General features: G+C 38.8%; 1 protein-coding gene across 3 annotated transcripts in view; it reads right to left on the minus strand.

Moving 5' to 3' along the window:
• Positions 1-21745, minus strand: part of CA10 (carbonic anhydrase X) — a 560843-nt gene that overhangs the window by 329960 nt on the left and 209138 nt on the right. The window lies entirely within an intron of this gene.

Consider the following 21745-nt stretch of genomic DNA (forward strand, 5'->3'; position numbering starts at 1 on the left):
GCCCCCTGTAATTATGGGTGCTTCAGATAAAATGTGAAATTAGTTGATTGAAGCTGGGAATTAAAACCACAAAGAGAGGAATGTCTCAGTGTATGACAATAAACCAGTCCATTAATTATTTCTACCTACTCAACTCTGAAGAAAACGACCAGGCTGATGCCTCTGGATAATCACATGACCTACTTGATGTTTCTACAAAAGCTGAATCTTCTTGACTTTCAGAAGCAAATACCAGTAATGTCGAAACCAGCAGGGACATGAGAATTAAATGCCAGATAAAATAATACGACCACTGAAAATAGGTCATATTATTTGACCATATGAAAATCTTCTTCAGCCTTTGTACATTCTGAAAGTTCACCAAAACAGTCTCAGGTGATGTTTTCCTACAAATTCGAACATCTGGTGAAGCACTTCTAAAATCCTGCAAAACATCTGGATATCTTGGAATACACTGTCCTTTATCTATTTTAGTATGTAAACACCTCACTGTCCCTCTATCCCTTTAACACTCACTCACTCTGTATGCACATGCAAAATTATGCCCTTACACACATGTCAAAAGTAGGTGAATAATGAAGGGTACAGTAGAATTGCAAACGCTACCACCTATTAATAACTGTATATGGAGGTCAGTTGAACTTAGCCTTAGAGCCCATTGCAACAATGGATACCTCAGGTTTTGTAATGTCTCATTGTCTTCACATTTGTGTAATTCTACAGAAACCTCCAACTGTTCGTCTGTCTTGAGGTTTATGTGGATGTAGGGTATTTTCTCTATTATTTACACAAATAACAGGGCTTAGTTTTCTTCATGAGACATCAGGAGAAATAACCTTCATGTTGCCACCGAGTCTTGCAGCCCAAACACAACACAATTGGTCACCAAAGATGGCACGAAACCACATATATGATCTGTTGGTGTTTTAATGATTTTGCACTGGGATTCATTGTCCAATAAATGTGTGATGTATTTTTTATTGAGGTGCTAGATTTTGCTTCTATGATATAGTGTCTTGACCAACACATTTCACTTGTCCTCTTAACTTTCCTGTTAGACTTTTGTATAATCACACTTCCTATTAGCCAGGAAGGAAATCTTGCAGGGCTTTATATATATATTTATCTGTCATCTCCCAAATCTTATCAGTGATCAAATCTGGGTGATAGGTTTGAATGCTCTGAATGTTGAACTTACTAGTAGCCTAATGCAGGTTCCCACTGCCAGGTACCTTAGCTTTTGCTACAGTATCTTACTAAAGTTCCCTTTTGCAAATGACGTGAGAGCTTGGCAGACAAGGAAGAACCAGGACTAACAACTGGGCTAGTAGGTCCATGGTCCACAACAGAATTTAGTTCACAGCAATATAAGGATGAGATTATTCTAGACCTGTGTTCCCTTGCAGCCCTGGAGTTCTGATTTGATGCCACCGTGATGTTGCCAGTTTCCATTCCAATACTTGACACAATATAGATACGCAACAACTACTTATTGAATGGGTGGATGAATGAATGGATGGATGCATGAGAGAGGGCAGGACCAAGTGTCTGCTTTGCATACCATTTTCCCTCCCGTCCTTGTCATACTACGATTTTACAATACAATTTGTAGAATGAGTGGAGAATTACTCTACTTCAATTACCCCAACAACACAATATGCTCATGCTTACTTTTGTGCATTTGCTTTAATTATTTTTTCCACTTTCTACAGCCCCTAGTCAAATTCTATACCTCTTAGCATCCCTAATTTAAATCCCAATCCCTGCATTACATCATCCTTTACTATTGAAATCATCACTCTGGATTTCTAGAGAAGCTGGTTAGGTGCTGGAGGATTCCTACTTAATTATGCATGGTTATGTTGTTCATTGTTTTAAAAATGCATTTCCTAAGTAGATGCAAGTTCTTCAAGATCAGGCAGGAACTCTGATATGGCACAAGACCTAATTACAGGGCCTGGGCCTATAAAAGGTGACTGACCAAAAGTAAATATCTCTAAAGGGTTTTTAAAGAAAATCTCTTGTATTCAAAATAACGCTAGCAGAAAAATAGATTTAGTGACTTTCTGGCACTCCTCACCACCCTGTACCCAAATGTATGCCCAGTCTTTCAGGGCTCCTGGCAGTTCCACTAACAAGCCTTTGCCTGCAGTGGCTGCATTGCCTGGAGCATCCTTCCTTCCTTTCCTATGCATAGAGTATATCCTCATTCTTCAAGGTGCAGGTCAATGACTCCTCTAAGCAGGTTTCCCATCTTCCATTCCCTCTATTCCGGACTCTTTCCAGTGGAGTCATATGCCCTTGTGATCTTTGGGCATTTCTCTAATATTCACTATGTTGTAAGTTTATACATGCCTGCCTCCTCAACTAGGATAAACATTTCTTGAAAACAGAGACTTCCATCTCTCATCATTCCAAAGACAAGTGTCCAGTATTGGTAGATCCACAGGCAATGGTGTTTAAATAAAAACAAAAAGAGAGCTAAAAGTTAGTAAAAACCTGACATATACTAGTGGAAGATGAAGCAAATGATGGGAATGGGGAGGGTAGTCATTTTACTGGGCATGTACTTGTAATAGGCCCAGTGCTAGGCATTTACTCAGCATGACTATTTATGATCTTGTAACCCTCCCCAGATGAAGTGGTAGATAAGGCCTGATTCCAGAAACATGGTGTTGTTTATCCATGTTGTAAAGTATGAATACCAGATACAGTGGGGATTTGACCACATTCTTGGTAAGGCAGAAGTCCAAAGTTGGGATACCAAATTGAACAGGAAAAAAAAGAGTGATCCAAGATGCAAAACTAAAGAAATAAAGTAGATTAGTAAGGAGATTTGCAGTGGTCAGTGGGAAAGGGAATAGAAGAAGTTTATGAGTTAGACTATAAACAGAGAAGCATTTTACTCATTTCTATGTTCATGAGCATGGGATGCTCCGAGCTTTCAGAAGTATAGCCCTATGGCAAGCATTTGATCCATCCTTGTACCAGTCATGAAAAACAGGTTTAAGACTGTGTCCAATAATCAAGTTGGAAGAAGTAGTAAAATGGTACCACCTCAAGAGACCTTGACACTGGTCAATATGACTTTAGAACATAAAAGAATGCACACCTGTCCTTAGGTTTCATTTTTAAAGATGCTTCTCATTTCCATAGACTACTGCACAAAGATTCAATGATGAATGAATGTAGATGTGCTTTGTCAATTGTTATACATTTTTGGTTTCTAATTATTCATATTTACATTGCAATATGCATACAAATGAGCAGCACTCTCTTGGTCAGTTGGGTCTCTGTATTTCAGTACAATTTTGCTGCCTAGATAGGACCACAGCTCAAGTTAATGTACTAAAACACAAGGAACGTATTTATGTTGTCATACTTACTTAAATATATGGCATAAATATTGGCTTTTTCCTTTACTGTTGCTTCCCAAGGTGCTTAACAAACCCTACTCCAACCTGAAGCCTCCCTAGGAGATCCCCAATAATCCAGCAAAAGAAATTCATGCTGATCTAAGCTAAACTTTTTTTAAGAAACTAATCAAGCATAGAAAACTCTCTCAAATCAATGGCTCCAGACATTAAAGTTCAACCTTTTTGTGTGTTATGTGTGAAACAGTGAGAGTATGAAGTTTTCTCAGTACAGCTGGAAGTGGTGCTCTGGTTTTCACTGAGAACTCAAACTGCCCTAAGGAAACACCAGTTCATGGTGACAAGACATGAAAAGAACATTTGAGTTTTAAAGGCCATGATGCCTAAGACAGTCACAAGGACTGCTCAGAAATTAGATCAGCAGTGAACAAATTCTAAGAAGTTTCCTCTGTAAGCAGCCTAAGCGTTAGCTCCAGATTCATCATAAGACTGACTACCCTTACTGCTCTTTTCTATTTGTTTATTTATTTATTATTTATTTTTGCATTGAGAAATCTGGCTGAATCAGCAGAGCTCTAATTTTTGTATTACTTTATGGTTTATAAAGCACATTCTCGAAACATAAAGGTTTCATTACTACTTTATACAGTAGTGCATGATTTCATTTGGCAGTTCAACAAAAGCCCCTTGTATAAAGTCCGAGTCACCAAACGAGATTGTATACCTTCTTTTCTCAGAAGGAGGCAACTTTTTAAATTTCTTTTTGTTCTAAAGAGCAGGAAGCAAAATCCAAATCTAGAAGCAATCAGAAGTGATGCATTACTGATAACTGTAAATATACACTAATGAAGGCTTAGTGTAGTGATAAAGCACTAATTTCAGGGCTTAGCAAGACTATGAGCATAAGAGGCATTGGCTAATACTAGTTCAGCGAGGAAATAAGGGAATAGACTACTGTTTACGAAGAAAGGGAAACAAGGAATAATGGTTAACGGGTCAAAGGTCTTTGCAGGATGCCATAAACAGAGTTGGTCTAGTGCTGTAGTTAAATGGTTAATGTTTATTAAATACTAAACCAATTCTAGGCCCCATTATAAGTCTTTGACATATGTATTAACTCTTTTAATCCTAACAACACTCCTGGAATGTAGGTATAGTTACCATTCCCATTTTAGAGTTGAGAAAACTGAGACACAAGGAGATTTGAAGCAAATTTCCAAAGTATTACAGCTAGAAAGTATGTAAAGCAAGGCAGTCCGGCTCCAGAGCCTACACACCTTAACTACTATGTGATCCTATATTATTTTAATTTGTGATTTTTAGGATACACAACAATTGAATGGAGTGCTTGTTGCAAGCGCAATCTGGGACTCAAACCAGAGACTGATTAAATAAGTCTATGGTGGGATCTGGAGATTTGCACTATTTAACAAGCAGCCCAGGTGCTTCCCATGCAGTTGTCCATAGGTCATGATAATAGGAGAAACCAGCAGCTGAAATTAACATTTATTGGAAGAAAGCAAGTTTTTCTTGGCTTTACAAGGTCAGCAACATGACCTTAACAATGACAGGCCTAAAAGGAAAAATATAACGACTAAAGGGTCGATAAGGAAATATGGAACAGAGAAACAAACATTCAAATTTTGCCTCCTGTCCTGCCCCTTGAGAGAGGTACAGAACAGTATCTCTTGGTGGGGTTAGTAAAATTTCACTGGGACCCACCCCACCATTGCTCTCAATTTTGTCCACCTTTTGTTCTAATTCTTCGTCCACCAAACAACCTTTGGATAAAGGTTATCGAGTGTTCTAATCCCAAGAAAGAAAACGAATGTCTTAGATGGCAGACATGAATAGTTCTGTTATAGAAAGGGATTTCCCAATTCCCACATTATAAAATGAACTGTCATAATGGTTTATTCATCATCCTGTGCTATTTTAATGATCACCAGTCAGCTCTAAGGTCCTAATCAGTGAATATACCAGGACTATCCTGTTTCTGGAATTAAGAATCTGTTTATCAGATATGGGGCCATGAAGTTTTAACCAGTACGTGGCCCCCAACAGGCACTGCCAGCAACCTGACCCTGCCTCTCAAGGGCCTACCTTTGCAGGCTACCCCCACCTTACGGGAAGGGAGTCTGCAACTCATCATCACATTAGAAATAATAAGCTGCATTTAAAAACCAAAAATGATTTATGCACAAACACATTAACCAGAACATAATTTAGAGCAATGAAACACTGAAAACAATCTAAACGTGAAACAATAATAGGGGAACGGTTTAGTAAATTAGGTATACTTACATAAAGAATATTGGTGCCATCGTTAACATAAATTTTAACAATACAGCAAAGTTTTATATATAGTCTCAAATATATAAAACAATGTGCACTGGAGGGACAAAAAGATAACCAAAATGCAGACAGATGTTATCTCTGGATAGTGAAATTACAGGTGAATATTAACATATATGTATATTCCAAGCTATTTACAATGAGCAGGTAGTACTTTCACAATTAAAACATTTGAAAAATAAGACTGCTTATTTGGGTCAAATTTTAACACTACGGAGAACTATATTCTGTTAAACCAATTAACTTTCTTATCACATCTCTTTTCATTAGCAAGGAAACGATAAAGAGACTCTATTTCCCTGCACCCTCTTTCTGAATTTCTGGGTCAACTGGGATGATCTGGGTAGACCCAGGAATAAAATGCAGGTGGTATGCCCTCCCCTTGTAGGAAAGGAGAGAAAGGGCAGTCACACTTAGCAATTGTCAAAAAGTAGACCTGGGAGACCTCTCTATACCGAGCAAGAATTCCTCCTTTTCATCCCTGCCCTTGGACGGGAGAAGCTAATAGGGATTTAGTTAATTGGCTAGTTTTCTTCCTAATTGGCTGATGAATCCATTCCAATCTCAAGAAAAATTGCAGAGGAGGAAACAAGTAACAGGAGGGCTCAGCTGCTGATTGATGTTTTAGAGACTGCATTTTACGTGTCAGGAGGTCTGAGGTGCTGGAGCTCAGAGTATTAGCCCTCCTGGAGACTGGGGGCTCCATCAAAGGTGGGGTAAATATCCCTGCTGGGACACCACAGGCTTTCCTGTCTCGTTGAAGAAAAACTGAAAACGATGGCATACATTCAATTTTGTCATCTAATGCTAAATTCAGATTAAATCAATACAGACTCATTCTGGGGTAGGGACAGAAGACTCTGCGGGGCTGAGGCTCTTGCATTATGTGGGCCTTCTGAAGGTGCCAGGTAAGCCCATGTCAGCTGAGTTTGCTCTTTCTTTTCCCACATCAGTCAGTTCTACCACTTAACAGGGGGATTAGCAACCTTATTTCTTGGGACTGTCATCAAAGTATCAGAATAAAACCACTTAGTAGAGCTAGCCTTCTGCAAAATGTTGAAGTGGGCTAAATTGGTCTTCCATACCTTTTCACCTGCCTTTTAAGCCTCCTTCCGCTTGATTCCCTTATCAGGTAGTCTATTTCCATTTCTCACTCCCTTTCAGTCTATCTCTCCTTCTCCCCATACAAGATTACACCTCTCACAGTCACACAGCCTGAACTGCTGATTGGTACTTACGATCAGATACAAGCAAAAACACACTTAGGAAAGGTGGGGATGATGATTGCAATTTGTGCTAGATAAGAAATTCAGGCCAGATGAGGGCTATGACCAAATCATCCTAAAAAGATCACAGGAAATCTTGTCATTTGTCACAACATGGATGAACCTAGGGGGTGGCGTATTAACTATTAACTAAAGTAAGCCAGGCACAGAAAACAAATACTGCATTATCTCACTCACATGTGGATTCTAAAATAGTTGAACTCACAGAATCAGAGAACAGAATGGTAGTTACCAGGTGCTGGGACAAAAGGAGCAACTGGGGAGATGTTGGTCAAAGGATATAAAATTTCAGTTAGGTGGAATAAGTTCCAGAAATCTATTGTATTAACATGGTAATTATAGTTAAAAACAATGTATTGTCTACTTGGAAATTGCTAAGAACAGATTTTAAGTGTTTTCACCACAAAAAACTAAATGTGTGAGGTGAGACATATGTTAATTAACTTGATTTAGTTTAACTACTTCAGTCTACTGATCAGATGCTTGCAGTATCTCTGGAGATTAAGAACAGTCAATGGCTCCTCATTGCCCCTGGTGCATTGAGCCTCCTTTAGTCTGGCTTTTGGTGCCCTTTGCTGTCTGGCAGCAATCCACCCCGTGGGACTTGTCTTCTGTGGCTCCTCATCTTGGCCTCTGACTGGATGAGAGTCTGACATTTCCAGTGTGTCTTAGTGCTTTCCTTTCTCCATCACACCATGTCCCTCACCTGGCATGCCTACTCTCATTCAAATCCTACTCATTTTCCAAGGCTGGACTCAAGTATTGCTTCATTTGAGGATTTTCCTCAATGCTCCTTACATTAAGTGGTACTTTCTTCTTCCTCTAAAATTCTGTTGTATCCAATGTCTCTCTTATACCATTTGTGATATGTCTTATAACAATAGCAGAAACCATGTTTTTGCATCTTAATATTCCTTGTAGCTTACAGTATGATAATGAAATAAACATTGTTTGATGAATGAATGAGAAGTGAATTTTTGAGGTACCCTGAGCACAAATTCTGAGTGAATGCTACTAAACCACACAGATGGACCTTTCTGTTATTCTTGTTTACTTGCTCTGGCTCTCATATATTTGCACATTTCTGTCAGTGAGCACAATTTAAGTATCTAAATTGAAAAATAAAATATTGAAAGTAGAGAGAAAAACAGTAAAAACAAAAATATGATGAATGCTTCTATTGTCTCAGAAATGACAGACATTTTTCTACTTGGTCTTTATAATGTAATTATTTAAGTATTTCCATATATAGAATCCACCTTGTTCTTTAGAGGCCCTGTTTTACAATGCGACATCTTGATTTTAGAATGCATCTTCAAGTGCAAAAAAAAAAAAAAAAAGGCCAAAGACCTTGTTTAGACTTTCTGAGTCACCTTCACTTGTGTGCTGTAAAAGACTGGTAGGAGCAGCCCAAATGGCTACAGTGAATGGGAGAGCCTCATAAAATCTGACAAAGGTTCACATAGCTGGGGTTTGTAAACAGAGCATATGTTCTCGTCAGTGTAGACGTGACCTTGCCGGTCTCTTAGCAGACTATATTAGTGCTGTGCAAATATTTCTACTCAATTGTAAAGGCACATTATACTCAGCGAAATTATTCTCCCAGCAAACAGACAGATGTTTAACTTCACTTTAATATAACACTATAATCTGAATTCTTAATGTGAGACAGGGGTCCTGTTGGAGTTAGGGTAAAACTACACATGCAAAGTTTTAACAATGCAGCACTTTGTAGCATCAATTTCAATTAAGTCATTACCTCTTTCTGACTAAAACTTTCTGCTCCTTCTTTCAAGCCCCTCTTGTAGCGTTATGTGCAGGGGCCACGGTGCACTTAGCACACCTTGACAATCCTGAGATGATGCAGGAGCTGGCTGTGAGGTTATTTATCAGCCTCTCTGAGCATTTTCAAATACTTCTGCCTGCAAATCCCCACAGAATAACATGCAGCAACTTATATCCAGTTTTGAGGTTCCCCTCTTAGGAGAATATGAAACATGTCTATCCTAGAGATACTAGCAAGGCTCAAGAAATTCAAGGAAAAAAGAAAAAAGTAATTGGGGTTAGACCAAACCCACCTATCTAGATTCATTCTTGGGGACTTTGGCATACAACAAAGAGGTCTATCTTCAACCTGCTAGTTGTTGTCAAGGTTAATTATCCTTTAGGACTTCAATTAAGGGAGGCCAAGGAAACTGAGCTCAAGTTTAGACACAGTGGAATTTATTTTACTGCTGGGACTTGGCAACAAGATTACCAGCCCTGTCAGGTTCTCTCCATTTTCAATCCACTTTTCTACACACCACCTGCGTTGCTGGGGCTGGGGCTCGATAAGCCATATTTCTGCTTTGTCAGCTCATTCCTGCAGGCTCTGCCCACAGGAAATCTAGAGGGACACTGGAAGGCTGGAGCTCTTCCTGTTTGCCTCCTGTTCCTGTTGGCATCATTCCAGTGATGGGTCATTGCCCTGGCACTTGGTTCCACTCTTCAGATTCACTCTCCCATATTCCTAGAGCCAGACTCATCGTAACTCCTTGGAGACACCAACACTGATCAGCTGCAATGCTCCTAGAGGACTGGGTTCCAGTTCTGCAAGGGCCTCCTCCAAGCTCCAGAGTCCTCAACAGGAGGTGGGGAAAGCCCTGCTCTGAGTCTCCAGTTCTGTGGTCTCCAATGCTCCGCTTCTAAATTCTTATCCCAGCCCCTTTTCCTTGTTCTGCCCTCCCTGAAGTGGTAGTTGGTTCCTTTTATTATGACTTTTGTGGTGCACCAGGGTCTTTTTTGTGTGTGCCTTTCCAGCCCTCTAATATCCAATTAAACAATTATTTTATATTAGATTATCACAGTTGAGATAATTGCATGGTTTCTATTTTCTTCACTGGGCCCTAATTGACATAACTTATTACTTGTAACAGAGTTACACAGATTTTTGCTAAATTGCTGATATCATATATTTTGGAAGGTATAATTACATGCTAACAACGTGTGATTAATCTGTGTCTATTAAAAAGAACATGATAGATCAATATTACTGTCCTGAAAGATGTCCATAATATACTGAGTGATAACAGCAGTGATTTTTTAATAGTAAGCATTTGTTTCATAATTAAAGAAAAATAAATGAAATTGTTAAGAAGTAAAAAATAACAGGATACTATGATCTCTATGAGAATATTTTGTTATCCCTATTTAAATAACTCTTAGAATATCTTTAACATACGTAATTGGGGCAGCAGGATTTTTCTTCTGCCCAATATTTAGTTGGGATTGCAATAACTATCAAACAATTAAGATGCAATTTATGTCTTTGTCACAGTTTGAAACCCAAAACATTTATATAATATGTGTAATTCAAAGGCACACATGCTACTGCATCTAAAATTTAACTTTTTAACTAAATATAACTAAAACCAACTCACAGAAAAGTCTACAGCTGGGAAGAAGAATTAGTAAAAACTTTAATTATGGTCTCATTTACACTTCTATTTTCAAACTCATTCATGAATTAATTTTAACTCTGTGCCTCTGCCTTCAATCAAGCCATAAGTACCTGTCAGAAAATGACGGTGTTTGAATATCTGCACATATGTTGGAAATTTCTACACTTTGATTCCTTTGTCAAAATTTCCACTTAGAGCTGTGTGGGTGAGGCTCTAAGGCACAGGCAAGGAGGTTAGTCTCTTATTGTGGCCAAGATTCCACAGCCAAAGAATGTTCATTTAGCGTGTAAGCCAACGTAGAACCCCTTATTAAGACAGTTGGCCCTCAGTGTCTTATAAAGCAGGAGGGGAGTATGATGTATGGAAGCAAACATTGAGCAGGAACTACAGAAGGTTAGACTTGAGGGTGATGTTCTATAGAGGAACCCTGAGCTAATCTTCATCTGTGAAGATGGACGTTGGACTGTAGAGCTTTGTGGCCCCTGTGCAGCCTGCCATTATACAAGGTCACTTAACAGCAATGTTTTAAAGCAACTCAGTCTAAGGCAGTAGTTGCAAAAAATGTTGGATAGTATATCCCTACTGGGGAAAAAATGTAGTGTGCAATGCCACCATACGAATATTTATTCATAAATTACATACGGATGCTGCTATACTATTAGTACAATTAGGAACAATTAGTATTGGGTACCCTCCAAGACCCTGAATATCAGCCAGCACTCTCGCATTAAGTTGTAGTCACAATGACTTTCTTACTGACCATTAGCCTTGCCAAATATGCCCTGTTTTCACCATCCCTGCACTGGATGCCTCTCTGTCCACTAGTCACTTGGTTCATATTCTCAACTACTTCAGGACTGCTCAAAGGTCAATCTCAGAAGGCCTTCTCTGACCTCCCATGTTACCTCTGACCCTCCTTCTCCTCTTACTCTAGAACACTTGTGCTGGGTTTCTCTGTTTACCTTGCAGACACTGCTTTCCCTTTCTTTGTCCTTTTCTGTGCCCTAGGAGGCTGATTTGCATGGATTACATTCAACTGGGCTCCCCTGAATTATGGCTTCTCTTTGGGTTTGGCCAATAGGAGGCACTCGCAGGGAACTGGAGGGTGAGAGGAGAGACGCCCGGACATTTATTCCATCAGCAACCACCCTTGCAGGGCTATGGGTGGGAAGTGGCTGTTTTCCCCTTCCAAGGTCACACCTCCTATTGGGTGTCCTTCTCCTACCACCAATCACTGCTTCCTCTTCATTTGGGCCACCGCTCCTTTCCCTGGAGGCGACAGTTCTCTATTATTAGAAGCTCCTAGATGACGTCACCATTCCTTGTTAGTTTCTCTTAAACTCTGCCTAGCTTTCTATAAATAGCTTTTCATGCACTCTCCTCAGACATTTACTTTGAGCATGCCACCTTTTCCTTCCCAAGACCCTGAATGATACAGCACTTATCACCAATAAACATAGCATATATTTATATTGACAGTCTGATTCCTCCCATTCGAATGGAAAATAGCTGAGCGCAAAGAGTTTTCACCTGTTGTTTTCTGCTATGTGCTTAGCTCCTAGGATAGAGCACAGCACTTAGTAGGCACCGAGGTACCTGCCAAATACATAGATGAATAATACTTTCCTCCTAGGTCCCAACGGATTGTCTTGCACATTCCATTTTGGAGATCACCAGCTTAAGGGACAAATATGTATTATTCTTCGCCGGCTTTTCTTTCTTTTTTTTTTTTTTTTTTTGAGACGGAGTCTCTCTCTGCCGCCCAGGCTGGAGTGCAGTGGCCGGATCTCAGCTCACTGCAAGCTCCGCCTCCCGGTGCACGCCATTCTCCTGCCTCAGCCTCCTGACTAGCCGGGACTATAGGTGCCCACCACCTCGTCCGGCTAGTTTTTTTGTATTTTTTTTTAGTAGAGACGGGGTTTCACCGTGTTAGCCAGGATGGTCTCAATCTCCTGACCTCGTGATCCGCCTGTCTCGGCCTCCCAAAGTGCTGGGATTACAGGCTTGAGCCACCGCGCCCGGCCTCTTCACCGGCTTTTCTAAGTGTCAGACTAACTTAGCTTAATTCCTACATGATACATATCCCTGATTATTTTCAAAGCACATGAAATGTAAAGTAGCAGCAAACTCTCCTGAAAGTTCTCACTTTCCTCCTCCAAGATTCTTGTAATGAAAACTCCAGCAGATATTGAGCCAATCATGAGAAGGACCTTATCAGTTTACCTTTACAAGTTGTCTTTAACAGATTTTCTTTCTCCCTCCTGGTTTCTGTTTTAAGGACATTTCTTCTTTTCTTTCAATAAGGACCAGAAAAACTACCCAAGGAAGCAAAGCCTTGGCTCATTCACTTTGTCCCTACTTGCAACAGGAGAAAAATCAATCAAAATCCTGCTCCCTGGCTTAGTTACTTAATTTGCATATGATGCTTCATTACTTAATTAACTTATAACTCCTAGGGCTTAGTTGCCCAAATCAGACTTAACAATTGTCTTTGGTAACAACATCCCTTACAGCAAAGAGCTAACTCAAAAGAAAATGATTTTTTTTTTTTAATGAGAAACATATTTTTGTCCTCCATGTGAAAATTTGGGTCATGGATTCTTTATGAATTGCTTTATGACTATTAAACATGCCCCTTACTTTACTATTGGATAAAGCAGATTATTTTTCACATGCCTGAGTTTCCTTCCTTTGCACTAATCAATAACTGCAGCTGTACTCTAAGAGTTGCTACCATACTGAACAAAATCTGATCTTCAAGACAACCTCGTGGAACCTGCTGAGGTTGCCTTGGGAGGGAGAACCTAAGTGGGGAGAAACTGCTGAATCCTGCATCCAGGAGGAAACATTCTGTACACACAATAACTTCTATGTGCATGTGGCTACATTTTTTAATGCTGTGCTCATCTCTGGCTATATATAGTGGCATGAGTAAGAGTTTTCTCATGTGGTTTTGAGTTTCTTGAGCTATAAATCAAAACACTGTGATGATCAGTCTTCGGGAAGAAGAGAAAATTAACTGCCAAAATTATTAAAATGGAACTCTACTTTCTATTAGAACCAGAATAGAACAGCTTGCATGAACAGGTAAGTGCAAAATAAGATGTAATTTTCTTTCATTTGAACGGCATTTGTATTTGCCTCTGCCAGCAGTGGTGTGACTCTCCAATGTTGTATTAGTTTGCCAAAGCTGCTATAACAAGTATCATACACTGGGTGGTGAAACAACAGAACTTTACTGTCTCACAGTTCTGGAGAGAGTTCTCATTTAACTTGAATAATTACATCTGCAACAACCCTTTTTCCAAGTAAGGTTACATTGTGAGGTACTGGGGGTTAGGATTCAACTTGTACATTTGGGGAAGGGGATGTAACTGCACACTGGCTCATGCTCAGCTATTTGAGAGGCTGAGGTGGGAAAATCACTTGAGCCCAGGAGTTCAAGAGTTCAAGGGTGCAATAAGCCAGGATCATGCCACTGCATTCCAGCCTGGGTGACAGAGAGGGACCCTGTCTCAAAAAAAAACAAAAAAACAAAAAAACTAAAAGAAGATCAATAAATTTGGGGAAACACAATTTAACCATAACAGATGGTAAAAATTTTTTAAAAAGTTAGGTCTTAAGAAGATACTAAGAGACATCTGGTCCAGCTCTTTTGTTTTTTAGTGATAAATAGAAAGAGAAAGTGACTTATCCAGGGTTACCTGTCAGCAATAGCGACATATGAGAGACTCAGAGCACAAGGCACATGGCTCTGCTCTGGTGCTTTCCAAAGCACACACTGCCTTTATTTCATTCTTCCCAAAGCTGAGACTTACACACATTTGTGGAGGGGAAGCAGCAGCAGTGACTCATCCTACGTGAAAAACCCATCCAAAGATTTATGTGACGTATCTACAGCAACTTGCGTTGTGGAGGTCATTCAAAACAGGAGAATTAAAAAAGGACTAGGCTGGTCTTCAACTCCTGGCCTCAAGAGATAATCCTGTCTCAGTCTCCTAAAGTATTAGAACTATAGGTGTGAGTCACTGCATGCAGCCTAGATTCAAAGTCTTATACAAACTTTCCTTGTTTAAATCACTGTGTGGTTTGCCTCCTGATTGGACTCAGACTGATACAGTCTGTTCTAGTACCATTTTCACATTTAAATATTTGCTCCATCAGGAATTTATCTTGGTATAAGCTGTGAGTATGGATCTAACTTTATTTTTCACAGATGGCTATCTGGTTGATCCAAACATTTATTGAAAAACTTTTGTCCTAACTCATTTTAAATACCATCTTTGTTATATACTCAATTCCCACATGTATTTGGGTTTATTTCCAGACTTTAAATTGTATTCCATTACACTCTGTCTTTTCCATCTCCACTATCACACTGTTTGAATACCTGTTTAATATCTGATAGGAATAGTCCCTGGATATTTTTGTTGTTGTTTTTTATTTGAACTTTGTTATCAGAATGTCTAGTTTTCCTGTTGGAAGTTTTATTGGGAATTGCATTACGTTTATAGATCAGGGATAATTGACATCTGAGTCTTCTCAAGAACTAGCCACTTTTTATTCAAGTCTCTTTTGGTGTTTCTCAATAGTATGGAACTTTTTTTTTTTTTTTTTTTGAGACGGAGTCTGGCCCTGTCGCCCAGGCTGGAGCGCAGTGGCGGGATCTCAGCTCACTGCAAGCTCCGCCTCCCGAGTTTATGCCATTCTCCTGCCTCAGCCCCCCCGAGTAGCTGGGACTACAGGCGCCCGCCACTACGCCCAGCTAATTTTTTGTATTTTTTTAGTAGAGACGGGGTTTCACCATATTAGCCAGGATGGTCTCGATCTCCTGACCTCGTGATCCGCCCGTTTTGGCCTCCCGAAGTGCTGGGATTACAGGCTTGAGCCACCGCGCCCAGCCGAACATTTTTTAATTCACAAAAGGAACACTGTATATATTCATAGTGCATAATATATTTGATATAATATACCAATAGCATTTTAATTCATATATATCTTGCATATTAATTTTATTCCAAATATTTTATCATTTTGGTTATTGTGATGGCATCTTTTCTTCCATTACAACTTTTTAACTTGTTGCTCTTAGACATATAAAAGTACAAATATCAAAAATAAAAAGGGAAAGCAAGGTTTCAATACTGAATAATAAAACTTCAGTGCCAGACACTGTACCTGGCAATTGCTCAGTGCTCCAACAAAGTTAAACCAATAAATAAAACCAATTTTAATAGTGATAAGGATTACTCAGTTGTGATTAGAGCTTCCACCATAAAATATTTTCAAATCCATTATCAATTGTTTTCTGCAAAGTCTGAGAAACAAACATTATTCTCATTTGACAGAAAGGAAAACTGAGGTTCAAAGATAAGTGACTTTTTAAACTAAAGTGTTACAAGCCAGTTTGACAAAACTTGTATGCTATTATAATTTCAGTTTCAAATTCCAATGCTCCCTTTCCTAAATTTTTATTGTTTTGAGCAAAATTAAACTAAACATTAAAAAATTTCATTTACTTCCATTTTTATGCCTCCCTTGAAATGTACATTTAGCACAAGCCAACCAGCTCTCTCTAAGCATTTCCAAGCACTTGAGGCATCCACTTCTTTGCACTCAGCAGATGGTCATAAAATATAAACAAATGATGACAGTTCATCTGTAGACTCTGGGGTGTCACAGAGTCACGTAAGCTTAGGATTTGAATGGGCTTAGAGGATTTCTAAATAATGCTCTCTGGTTTATAAATAAAAAAGCTAAGGCACTAGGTCCTAGAGCAAGTAAAAAACCCAGATATCCTCACTCCCAACCCAGTGATCTGATGCTTGTAAAATCTGGCACTGATTTAATCAGAGAGTGACCAGCTGGAATAAAGTCCTGATCAGATTGCTTTTATTCCGCTTTCTCTGAAGCCAAGAAAGGTCATCAAAGATGCACAGGAGAGACTGCAAATGAGTACAATACTGTGCAACAGTGATATTCAGAATTATTAAATTGGAAGCCCTGGTGCCCTTTGCAGGCACAAAGCAGCTCCTCTGTAAGGAAATGAAAAGAGGTTGCATGTCGAGGGATGAGGCTTCTTTCTACAGAGACCCCATTACAGCTCCAGAGGAAAGAACATCAGCTCCTTCCAGGGAGTCTGTGTAACAGATAATGTATGCTTCTTTTCAGGCTGTCAAGATTCACAAAAGAGATAGGAAGTTTAAGGCTCTATTACTGGTGACCTTCCCACAGAATACACTGCACCTCATTTTTAAAAATAGCCCAGCTCTTGGGTGGAGTATTTGATGGCCTTCATAAAGGAACTGAAAACTTTGGGAGAAGTACTGAAAAGAATAAAGAGTGAAAAAGAGAAAGAGGAAAGCAAGAGGCAAAAAAGAAGAGAGAAACTGGTTTCCTACTGCTCCTTCATCTTTCTGGATCTCAGAGTGGTCACCTCTTTGATCTCAGAGCCTCATTACCTCTGAGTGGCTTTCCTGATGGCCTCAACTCATCTCTACCATCCTTCACACTGCTAAACAGGTTGCATTTTGTCACCACTCACAGAAACCTTTGTTATGTCCACATTGCAAAGTCCACAATCCTCAGCATAGCAAACCGGGTGCTTTTTGGAAATTCAGCTTCCACTCCAACCTCATATTCTGCTCCACTTCTCCAGGTAACTCATGTTTTGGCCACAGTGACAACTTGCCACTCCTTAAACATGCCACTAGCTATCCACTCTCTTGGGCATGCTTTTTTTTTCCCCCTCTTTCCTTTATCAATCAATATTCTCCCTAAGAATCAAGGCTCAGATCAGAGGCTCCTGTTTGTGAGAAACCTTCCAGCCAAAATGAATTACTCCTCCACCTAAGCTTTTTCTCTGGTCTCAAAGTCTTCAACTCTAAGTTCTGGTTCTTTTGATTAGACCTAAAGACAAAGTCATTTGTAAACCGATGACAGCTCTGACAACTTTTGTTCTCACTTATAAGTGGGAGTTGAACAATGAGAATACATGGACACAGGGAGGGGAACATCACACACTGGGGCCTATCAGGGGGTGGGGGAAAAGGGGATGGAGAGCATTAGGACAAATACCTAATGCATGCAGGGCTTAAAACCTAGGTGAAGGGTTGACAGGTGCAGCAAACCACCATGGCACATGTATACCTATGTAACAAACCTGCAAATTCTGCACATGTATCCCAGAACTTAAAATAACAAATTTATTTGGACTAATTTTAGGTTTCCAAAAATGTTGCAGATATAGTATAGACAGTTCCCACCTAATAATTTTTAGAAGAAACATTTTATAGAAAACTATAATAATGATATTAAAAATACCTGTATACTCATTTTCCATCTTTATCAAATCTTAATATTTTGCCATTTGATTCAGATTATTTTTAAAGATATAAAACAATACTTGGTTCTCCGTAAAAATCTCCTTGATTCTAAAGAGACTTGATTCTAGTTCTTCCTACTCAGAATTACTCTCCTGATTTAGCGTTTACAGTTAATTGGCATGATTTTAAATATTCACTGCACATGTATGTATCCCAGCAGTCATATTTGATTGTCTCACATGTTGTTGGACACATATGACATCATTCTATGTGTAAGTCAGCTGTATATATGTTGGTTTTCACTCAGCAATACATTTGTGATGTTTGTAGATGTAGTTCACTTACTGAATGTTCCGTATAGTATTTTATTGTGTGAATACACAAAAATAATTCTCTTCAACGGATAGAAATTTTAGCTTCTCATTTGTTTTTTAATGTAGAGTAAGAGAAACATGCAACAGTGCACATTGCAGCACTGCTTGTATTAGCAAAAACAGGAAGTGGATCTGGATTGATCCATTAACTATGAATCTTACCCATCCTTAAACACCATTTAAGCCTTTAGGGTAGAAAAGAAATTATGGGGAAATCAAAATGATACATTTGGCAGGGGTGAGAGGTTTCCTGTTCCTTTTGGTTCAGCAAAAAACTTTTTATTCTTTAGAACTACAAAAAAGTAGAGGCTTTTTTTTTGACCCACACCCAAAGCAGACAGAAATCAGTCAGCATTTTTAAGGGAGCTACACATGATATGGGGGCCCTTTAGCCTCTGCCAAGCTCTTCCAAGTCTCAAGAACAGAGGTAGGAGATGTTGTTCATGCTATTATACAGAATGGTAGAATTAAGTCCAAATGGCACCTGTAGTCTTACCTCTTTAAATCCCAGTTTTCTGTATTCAGCACTGGCCCAGATTGCTTTTATTTTCTCTTGAAATAGTAAGCTCTTTTACAAAAAATATGATTGTTTTTCCTCAGTTTTAAAATATGCCTATATTCTACAGAATAGAGGGTAATAGATGAGCTCAAGTATTTTGCGAGTTAATTAAAGTAGAACTTGGATTTATTTCTTAACGATTTTATACAAATTGAAAGAAAAGCAAGAAATGTTATTCCAAGGTGTTCAAGGCAGACCTTGTACCATCTCACTTCCCACTGGTTCTACTGAAACATTTACATTTATCACTTTTTTCCTTCTGTTTATTATGAGAGCATCTAATTTCATAGGCATGGTGGTAGAACATTGGGGTGAATAAGATGATGTCTGCTCTTAATAAGTTACTTGCTACTCCCTGAATATATGAAAACCTTTTTTTTTTTTGTAAAGAGAGAGTGATGATACGGTTCACTGATGAAGGCAGGAGATTGAGTAGTTCTGGAGAGTCACATAGGAAGCACATTCCACATAGAGGGTGGATGCAAGTGAAGGCCAAGTTATAACAATCTATTACTGCCTCCAAGGAGCACTTGCAATAGCACATGTACTTAGAGTCCAAGTCCTGGTTTTCATAGTTTGCTCAATTCCATCACTGCCCAAACCACGATGTAAGAAAAATAATACAACTTAGTTCAAGAGAATAAAAACAAAATGGAGTGTGCCACACACCAGCTATATTGAACTATTTTCTGCTCTCCTAGAGTGCCATGCATTTGCAAGCCTCCAAGCCTTTGCTGATACTCCTACTTTGAATGACATTCCCTGTATTCTGTACTTATCCACTGTGTAATGCAACCTTAAAGCTAATTTTAAGCATTGTCTTTCTAGGAAACCTTCCTCACTCCCCCCGAGAGGGGTGAATCATCCCTCCCTTGTGTGTATTCCCAGAGAAGGCTGTTTCTGCCTCTGTAAAATACAGCACTCAGCACAGTCTGACAAATAGTCTTGTAAATTGTGCATGCCTCTGTGTCCTTTACTCTCAGAAGGCAGGGACTCATCTAATTCATCTTTGTCGTGCCTTCAGTCTGTGGCACAGTACAAACATATAGTAAGTGTTCAATGTGAAGTTCATTAAATGATGTGTGTAGCTGAAAAGAAAAAAAATGTGTAGTATTAGGAATTAGAGTAGTCAACAGATAGTGGTAGTATAATTGCCTCAAATTCCATGTAAGTATGATTCTACTGAAAATAACTGAGTTTTTTTTTTTTTTTTGATAATTGGCATTCATTCCTTTGGCTCTACCAAGAGATCTTAGGTTCAATTCCCTGGGCAAGCAACCAAATTGTGTATGCTTGAGTGGGTAGGTGAGGGTATTCCACATGAATCTCATTTAGAAATTATGTTCAAAGCAGGCCATTTGCTGCTGGATTCATTACCTTTCCTAGATAGCACATGGTGAAATGTTTGCTTTTATTAAAGTAAATAAACAGCTCAAAATTGTGCCCAGGGAGGAAAACTTAAAGGCAAGGCGAAAAACACTCGACAGGGAATATAAAACTGTATTATTTTTCCCTCAATATTACAGTTCATTATATTTTTGAAACAGTTGTGAATGGCTTTTCCCCAAGTAATATCTGGGCTTTTTTCTCTAGATAATTTATAAGAAAAGAGAAATATACCTTAGCAAGGTAGGCTAAGAAAAATTATTTTAAAACTCAAACATATTAGGCTAATATATTCATGATGTAAACACAATGCAAACAAAACAAACAGATAGATAAGCAAAAACAAAACAAGAAGAAAACATGAGAATACCAATAGAAGAAAAAATAATAATTTGGTTTGGTTCCAGTTCTGGCTGTGAATAAGCATATATCACCCTCCATTTCCATTGATTACAAATAAATAAATGTAAGGAGTCTATCTGAAAATTCAGAAAAGTAAATAATAACAGGTGAATTGTGGAACAAAATGAAAATGGAATCAATATGGGAGTAAGTTTAATGGTATTTTCAGTTTTCTTCTTAATCTTCCAGCTTGGACCCCAGGACAGCCCAAGTCCCAGAACTGCACATCAAGCACAGACAGGAAATGCTTCAAGGGAATCATATGCACCTGTCTCTATCCTAGAAAGGCCCCAGTCACAAAGCCTTAGCATAGTGAAAGCAGCAGCTATGCATACACCTCAAACTCTGAAAGACATTCTTTTTTTTTATGAGCAGAGAAACTGGAAAACTGGGTTCTTGTAATTCTCTCTCTCTCTCTCTCTGTCTCTCTCTGTGTGTGTGTGTGTGTGTATGAATCCTCATTAATTTTCTCTTTCCAGTCTCTGGTTGTTTTGCCCTCAAGGAAAGCAAGTCATCATGGGAAGTGTGAAATAGCACAGGGAACCTAAAGCCCTGCCTTTTATGATAGAAGACCAGAGAAATAAGCCCCTGGGGACTAGCAAGTGAAGAGAAACCATAGAGGAGAAAGTGGTAGAGAAAAAGTACACCTAATTTTGTGTGTGAAGTCTCAGGCTCACCACTAATTGGCACATGTGTTGAAATTAACCAAGGCAGCAATAACAACCACTTTAATAATTAAACTATGATATAGAACGAAGCTCAGGTTGACCCCTGGGTGGTTGGTATGTGTGTGGGGAGCAGACAAACTAGCTCGCTCTACAAAGGATCTGAAAACTAAACTAACATAGAAATCAAAGTCTACATAAAGCAGGTTGAGGTTAGACTTATGACAAGAACCATGGGAGACTGATCACCTGCTAAGACAAAAAAAAAAAAAAAAAGAAAGAAAAATCTTCTCTAGAGGATTTTAACAGGACCAGAGTCTAATATATAATACTCAAAAGACCATAAGAGAATCCCAAATTGCTGAAAATAGAAAAGAGCATCTCAAAAGTCAATCAACTGACATTAATCCCCAAGGTGACCCATATGTTGAAATTATTGGACAAAGATTTTAAAGTAGTTATTGTAACCATCCTCCATGAAAAGAAAAAAAATTCTTTTAAAATGGATGGAAAGAAATGTAAAAAAGTAGAAAATAGAAAGAAGTAGTAAATATTTTAAAAATAAAAAATAACTAAAAA

This window comes from Colobus angolensis, unplaced genomic scaffold, assembly GCF_000951035.1.
Source record: "Colobus angolensis palliatus isolate OR3802 unplaced genomic scaffold, Cang.pa_1.0 Scaffold50, whole genome shotgun sequence".
Taxonomy (NCBI): Eukaryota; Metazoa; Chordata; class Mammalia; order Primates; family Cercopithecidae; genus Colobus; species Colobus angolensis.